Consider the following 8,183-nt stretch of genomic DNA (forward strand, 5'->3'; position numbering starts at 1 on the left):
GTTTGGGGACTTAATGCTCCATGAATCTGCTATGGGAGCATATAGACATATTGTTCTAACAAACAACAGTTCTTTTAGCTTAAAATACAGCAGTTTATTTTAAAGAGGGGCGCAAGAGCAGAAACTGCTTTTTCAGCCTTGTCTGTGTTTTCTGCCATATTTAATCTTAAGTCTTTAAAATGTCAATGTTCTTTAATTCAAGAATAGATATTTTCCTTGTTCAAAACACTATTTGAAAGCAATTTTTCTTGATTTAGGTAAAGTTACCAACTTTCAGATGTATGAGTTTATTAAGAACAAATAGTAATACAGTATTTGAAATAAATGCATTAATCTGACGCATGAATCTGGTGATTTGGAAAACCTCAAACTTTATAATTCGTATTTTTCAATTGTTGTGAAACAGAACCAGCTGACATTGCCAGGAAGACGAGATTTGGGAAAGGTAACGGAAGGAATCTGCTTCTTTCTTTCCAATCCATTTAATATGTGGCGCATTGCAGACTATACTGTGATGTAGTTGTTATTGTTCAAGCTACACATGTCCCAACTCGCCGCTATGATTGGGAAGGCAGCGGGGCCTCTCTCGGGGTGTCAACTTCCCTCCCGTAGGGGAAACTGTTCCTTCCCTGAGAAGTCAATAACTGGAGGCTCTGACAGCTTAACTCGGCGCTGGACGTCCAAATCATTTTGACTGGGAGGAGCGAATTCACTCTCAGTGAATGATATCCGTTAAATAACAGTGGAAAAAGTTTTGACAGATTTTCTATTTTGCTTTCATTTTTCCCCCCAATATCGTAAAATCTGGAATTCAAGGGGGTGTGTAGACTTTTTTTTTTTTTTTTTTTTTTTTTTAAATCTACTGTGCACGTTTGTTTGCGCAGTTTAGAGTACTTACATTTTCATGATTCCCATGATAACAATGGTGACCACCCCCAAACAATGCAGAGGTCATTCGGGAAGAAGTTGTAGATCACGTCAACAATGGGAGGAAGTAAATTTTTTTTCCTCAAGTGTTTTTCATCCCGATGTGAAAATGTGCAGCCTTTTCTCCAATGACGTATATTTATGCTCATGAAATTACTCACAGTGGACTGACACACACAAACATGAAAAATATGTTTGGAAAAAAAAAAAAAAGTTCTATATTAAGGTTGGCACAAATTTTTACAGTGTTTTTTTTTTTTTTTTTAAAACTATAAGTCATACCTGATTGTAAATCGCAGGCCAGCCAAATGATGAAAATAAAATCCTATTTATGGTCCTGAAAACATCGTAATCAGTGGATCAGTTTATGCCTTATGGACCTTAAACCTTTTTTTGGTCCTTCAAATTCATGAAAAAGATAGACAACACTGAGTATAATGTGAAAGAAAGATGGTTGCTCAAAATGTTTATGTAAATGGAAAAATATCTTGGCGCTCAGATAATGGAGAAAATGTTTAAACAGAAAAAATGACATCACCTTTGGATGCAGCCAGGCATGTGCTTGTATGATATTCTGCCAGTATGATAACCTTAAAGTACCTATGACAGGTGAAGGAATTCGGCCCCCCCGCCGAGTTGGGAAACAGCGCCAGCCGATCGAAATAGTGTTCCGCTGGCACCGCTCCCGTAAACCAACCTGTGGGGGCCAAGACCCACCGCGTTCACCCCGGTATTAACCCTTTGTACTGACTCCATGTTCCAAAAGTTTGAAGAAGGCTCACCGAAAAAAGGTTGACAATTTATTCGTTGACAATGGTCAAAAACAAGGCAAAAACAGACGACGGAGAGACAATACTGGATCCAGGGTCGGCAAAACAACGGCCACAGAAATGTTCCCGAGAAGCGATCGTGTTATCTAAATGTTCAGTTCTTTTTTAAAGCTGCGGTGGAGTGGGCCAGGCGGAAGGCGTGGCTGGATGTTGTCTTGGGATCATCCCTCTGTGGCAGGTCAGGTTCGTGCGTCATCTTTCATGGCTGGGCCTTCGTGACCTGCGACCAACGCAGGTCTTGACGTCCGAGGCGCCCGCGCTATCATCTTGTTATCCTGGTTGGGCGAGGGTGTTCTCCGATGCTACTTGTTTTGGGACAGAGCGCCCTGCTCTTTGTCCTGGAGTGCCTGGGAGAACTGATTGCAAGAGTCGGTGCATCAATCTTGCTCATGACGCGTTGGGCTTCTGTGATAAGATGGCGTTGCGTATCTTATATGCCCTCAATTCTGCTTCTTTTCATTAAACTATGATGTAAGTGCTGTTTATTTTATATAAGGTGTGTTAGAGTAATACAAACAGTCCTACAGTAAATCTGAGAATTGACACTATTCCCTGATTGATTATATAAAGTGTGTTGGAGTAATGCTAACAGTTATGGTGTGTGCGAGAAAAGTAACTATTCCCTTCATAGGATAAAAAGTCGTAAATAGCATTATTATGTGAATCAGAATCATATTTTCAGACGATTCGACTATACAACAATTTGGCAAACCGCAGATGACTAGCAATTAGTCTTTTAATCCGCCGTTTAGCCACGCCTACTGTTACAGCGCGCTCTAGCGTCCCCAGCTGAAGAATGACGTCGGCAGGGTCAGGATTTCAGCTGATTTAGAATTCAACCCATTGAGAGGGAAGATTCAGAACGAGGAAAATGCGACAAAGAGGGCCGCAAAATGTCATTGTTTCAGTCTCTCCAATATTTTTACAGGATATTCTTTTTACCAATGTATTTTCCTTCAATTGATAAATAAACGGTATTGTCATGACAAATAACTGGCTTGTGCTAAATGGAATAGGAAATATTAAAAATGCATTTATTCAGTACGACATGGCAAAATTACTCCATAGTGTTCAAAACTGTCTACTTCTTGCACTTTCCCGAACGATATTTTATGCCACCGGAGTTAGTCCGGCTTTTGTCATTTCCCTGCCCCGGCTTCGGAGAGCGTAAACAAACCAGGAGGCGTGACAGCTAGGCGACATGCTAACCGGAAGCGAGTGATGTTTCAAAGTCTCCGAAGCGAAAAATCACAAACTACCCCTGATTCTGTCACATGGCGGCAGGGTTGTCGATTGTCTTCGCCGATCGGCAACCCGCCCGGCGGCAAGCAAGTTACAGCTCGTCATTCCCCTGCTGCGGGCAGGAGAGCTCGTTGCCAGGGAAGCAGCTGGAGAATGACCACCGGACAAACCGGCCGACGTCGGAGGAGCGCGTTGCTACCACATGGTCAACATATGGCATAAATTAATGCGTAAAAACACGGCAAAGACGTAAACAGTGAGAGAGCGGCGTGCAGTTGCTGTGCAGCTAACATGGCAGGATGTGAACTTTTCTACATGTCCGTCCATGATCAAACGTTATTTAAAGAAAGTTTGTAGTGTTTACTTTGTAATCGCTGTATTCGCAGCCATTTTTAACACTAAGTTGCAATTTCTGATGGGGTTGAAAATTTGACAAAACACCGGGCACGCGAAGATTGCAATAAACTGAGTATAGCGCTCTCCCGCCGTGGGGGTGTTTGACAAGCTGCCGGTCGTCGACCGAGTGGCATTCTCAGTGGACAAGGAGCATTAAAACGTGTGCCATGATCCCAGTATTTGACATAAGACAAAACACGAGGTTTACTCACTTCCTCATAAGTCCAATGGTCCCACAGTTGTCGCACACTTATTTTGGCCGATCTCTGGGAGAACGGTAACTTTCTGAAACCCAAAAGGGCTCACACGCCTCTCCCTGGTGCAGCAACAAATCCCTGTAGCACATTTGGCTGGCGTGATGCAAAAAATATACAAATTAATCCGCAAAATCAGCTGAACCCGCAGTCCATCTGCATGCTATAAAGCAATGCTGTAATGTGAGATGATGACCCGGGTGACGTCACATTCGCTTTCGTCCTCAACCCGAGACTTGAGCCGGAAGTCATTCATTTTCATTGCGCGGGATTCAAAAAATTGAATAAATTAAACGATCACTTGCACACACATCCAAGCAGTTCATTTCATTCAGGAACATAAAATACCGCGTAAAATATTAAATAAACATGCTTTTTGGTGCCATAGGCACTTCAAGCCAAAATATCACGGTTTCACGGAATCACGGTATTGCAATTACAGCTCTAAAATGTGTTACTTTGCGATATCTGGGTTTAAAAAACAACAACAAAAAAACGTTTTTTCATTCATCAATCATCATCATCATCACTGCTCTTGCGTTGGAGCTGGTTTCTCGTCCCATTGTGTAGAGCTGACCAGATGCATAAAGATACATGACGCCTTCTTATCACGGAAACCCAACGTGTGTGTCATACAACTGACTGAGCAAGATTGGCGCTGATAAGCCCACGTCTGCACCACCAACTCTTGCAATCAGTTCTCCCGGACAGTTCAGAACAAATGGCGTGGCGCTTTGTCCCTACACAAGGAACACCGGAAAATGCCCGACTGATCCAACTGATAACACGACTGACAAGAGCCCCTTTGATGCTGAGGTGGCAAAATCCACAACCCTCGCTGCCCGGACAACAGTTACTCCCAAATCCTCTTGTCCTGTCCACAAACAGACAATCAACTTAACTCTTTCTTGCCAAATGTATCACATTTGATACACTTAGAATTTCATGGTTTTGAGACTAATTCAGACTTTTGAAATTAAAAAAAAAATGGATGCAAGTCAACTCATGCATCTGCAGGTTTATAGATATTAGAGCGTTTATTACACATATTTTTTTCTCTTTGCAAATTTGAAAAAAAAGGCTTCATTAAGACCTTATTTTTCAAATTTTGTGATTCTCCGACAGTTGCTTCATATTGCAGTCATTAAAGGCCTAAACACACACCCTTCTTCCTGCCCACAGCCCGCACTGCGAGAGCCTTCTAAAGACTGAATGTTTAACTAATCGTGGTCATTTTTCTTGGGAACCTTTTGTTGACGTGTGATAGGGTGACCTTGCCTCCCCGCCTGAGTGTTTCTGTTTCGCCTTACCGTTTTGATTGCTGTCGACCTGAATAAATTGTCAACTTGTTTTCGGTGAGTCTTCTTTAAACCTGTCAAAATGTAGTCAGTACAAAGGGTTAAGATTAACTCATTTGCGCCCCAAAATGTATTTAGTTGTCTTTTCCGTTTCTTTTTTTCACAAGAGACATCTCTAGGTTCTGATGCAACTTTGCTCCAAAGCACAACGCTCAAAATCCATTTTAAAGCAATAAAACTGGCCACTGGAGGGCAGTAGTGCATTTGTTAAGAACTCCAATCGGACCATGAAAGGAAGTGAATGAAGAGAAATAGTCAGGAAATGGAAGTTGGAAGAAGTAAGAAGCATGAGAAGAATGTGGAGAACGGTGGAAAACATAAGGCACATGCCCCACACAAGTTCCCTAAGTGAATTCTGTTATGAGGTAGTGGTCACTACAAAAGAAAGATTTTTTAAAATCTCTCTTGATGATACAGACGGTGATGATGGAAAAATTTACCCCGTTTGCAGAGACAGCCGCGCCGGCTACAATAGCGTCATCTCTCAGTTCAATAGATTAGTTATTGTCAGGAATGCGGGCAGGTTGTGTGGACCCAATTGCAGGGAAAGGAGACGAGGCAGAAGGGCAGTGCAAAAGGTTTTAATTAATGCCAACAAAAAACAAAGTACCAACAAAATGACTGGGGGATCCAAAAACTCTTAACAAACAAAGGTCGGGCTAACAAATAAACTTACTTTCAAAGCAGGGCGAGTAACACAAGGAACTGGGGGTGGAAACGCAGGCATGAACGTGGACCAGTACATTGACAAAGACGCAACAAGGACTGAAAAGAAACTGGGAGCTTATATACACACGCAGACAAAGGGTAACGAGACAATGAGGAACAGATGGGTGACACAGGTGGACGCTGATTGGAGGATACACAAGGAGCGGTACACCAGGTGAAATCAATGACAATTACAAGGACACACTAGGAGGGAACCAACACAAAACCTAACATTTATGTGTAAATAAATTGCTACTTTGTTATCAAAAGCTCTATTTGTCTTGTTGTTTATGTTATTTTGTAGAAGGAAAACATTATTCAGATGTTTGGGATGTCACAAAAGCAAAAAATAGCTGTGTTAAAGTCAAAGTTATGTTTGGAATGTATACTTTTACAAAAAGCTCCATTTTGCTGTTTTTTCATCAGAAATTGGAAAACTGCTCAAACTAAGCTATTTTCTAATGCTGATTTCTAAAGAATGGAAAAAGATATGAACTATTTTTCCTGCTGAAAGAGGAGAGTCTAATCTTTCTTTTGGTGGGTTCCATGTTTATATAGCAATAGAACAGAATTTTCTGAGGGCCTTGCAAAAACAGTTAAAATCCAGTAATACGGCTGGGAGCGAAGGGGGTTGCTCCGGTGAAAATGGCTGGTAGTGAATGAGTTAAGGTGAATGCGCGGAGTTTGGCCTTCTGGCCAGATTGCTGGGGTCCCACCGGCCCAGCACGTTGGATCTGTGCCGCGCGGGTCCAGCGGTTCAGCTGGCACGATTCCAGCGTTCTGGCGAGAAGGTCAGATTCCTTCACTATTAGGAGGTTGCTGGGGGTGCGACTGGGCCTGGTTTGTGGGCGTGGTTGAGCATGGGGGGAGTCAAACAGAAAGGTACAGAGTTGTAATTTAGTGTTTTAAGTGTTAAAATATCTCTATCAGCCCGCTTGGCCAGTTGTCTAGAGGGGCCTGCGAAAAAAATTCCACTTGTCCTCCCCCTCCCAACACACACACACCAGACGATCTTCTTGAGGTGCCCGCGAATAATTGTATGACTGTCTATTAGCAACCCTTTTATTTGACCCTGACTTATCGTTTAAAGCACACATTAAACAAACCTGTAGAACGGCTTTCTTTCACCTGCGCAACATCACCAAAATTAGAAATATTTTATCTAAAAGCGATGCAGAAAAATTAATTCACGCGTTCGTTACATCGAGATTGGATTACTGTAACTCCCTACTTGCAGCTTGTCCTAAAAGTTCTCTAAAAGGTCTTCTGTGCTCCAGGCACTTCACTGGCTTCCAGTCGAGTTTAGAATTAAATTTAAAATACTCCTTCTTACATTTAAGACCATTAATGGGTTGGGGCCATCTTATCTCACCGATGCTCTGGTTCCATACCGCCCCAACAGAACACTCCGATCTCAGAATGCAGGTCTACTGGTAGTTCCCAGGGTTTATAAAAGTACTGTCGGAGCTAGAGCCTTTAGCCACCAAGCCCCTGTTTTATGGAATCAGCTTCCAGCTAGTATTAAAGAAGCCGAGACAGTCTGCACATTTAAGATTAGATTAAAAACGTTCCTATTCGACAAAGCTTATGGTTAGGCTAGTTGAAGTTGGAGTAGACTCACAGTTTAGTCTAAGCTGCACTAGAAGCTATAATGCTGGGGGAAGTACAGCCGCTGAGTTCTATCTCCTTTTCTTACTCTACCTACCACTTGTCTTACTTTATTTCTATTTTCCAATGTTAATATCTAGTTGTCTAGCCTCTTCATCACTAGTCACCTGGTGTCCCCCTCCGGGGAGGGGCTATTTTTCAGCTGCAGCCTCCTGACTGTCCGGACCCATGGCTGGATAGACGTCCTTGCTCCTTTACTCCACTGCATTTTTACGGACTGTAATTTCGCCTGCTAATTCCCATTAGCAGTTCTGGGGTTCCTATCTATCCGTCCTGGGAGTGGATCTCTCCTGACTGTGGTACTCCCCAAGGTTTCTCATTTTTTCTCCCAAATGACTCTGGAGTTTTTGGAGTTTTTCCTTGCCGGCATGGAGGGTCTTAAGGATAGGGGATACCCAGGACTTGAACTGTATCTATTCATCTTTGTTGCTTCATTTCTAATTGTGTATCATATTGCCTCTGTAAAGTCCTTTGAGACATCTGTTGTGATTGAGGGCTATACAAATAAAATTGAATTGAATTGAATTGAACCCCTATCAGATATATGCCCACTTTTTTTTTTTTTTTTTTTTTTTAATGATGCTTGCTGCGTCACTGCAAAAATTTAAAACTTGATTGGCAGGGGGAAAAAAATACTCTTGACAGCCCTAAACTACATCATGCTGTGGACTCTATGCTTAAATTCCAACATGAATTTCCATAATGAGGCAAGAGTCAAACCCCAGACTGTGACATCCTACTGCTCCTCCTCCTCTCTTTCTTTTTCTCTCTTCTTCTTCCTTCTCGTGGCGCGTGCTGGA

Source organism: Corythoichthys intestinalis, chromosome 15 (assembly GCF_030265065.1).
Source record: "Corythoichthys intestinalis isolate RoL2023-P3 chromosome 15, ASM3026506v1, whole genome shotgun sequence".
NCBI lineage: Eukaryota > Metazoa > Chordata > Actinopteri > Syngnathiformes > Syngnathidae > Corythoichthys > Corythoichthys intestinalis.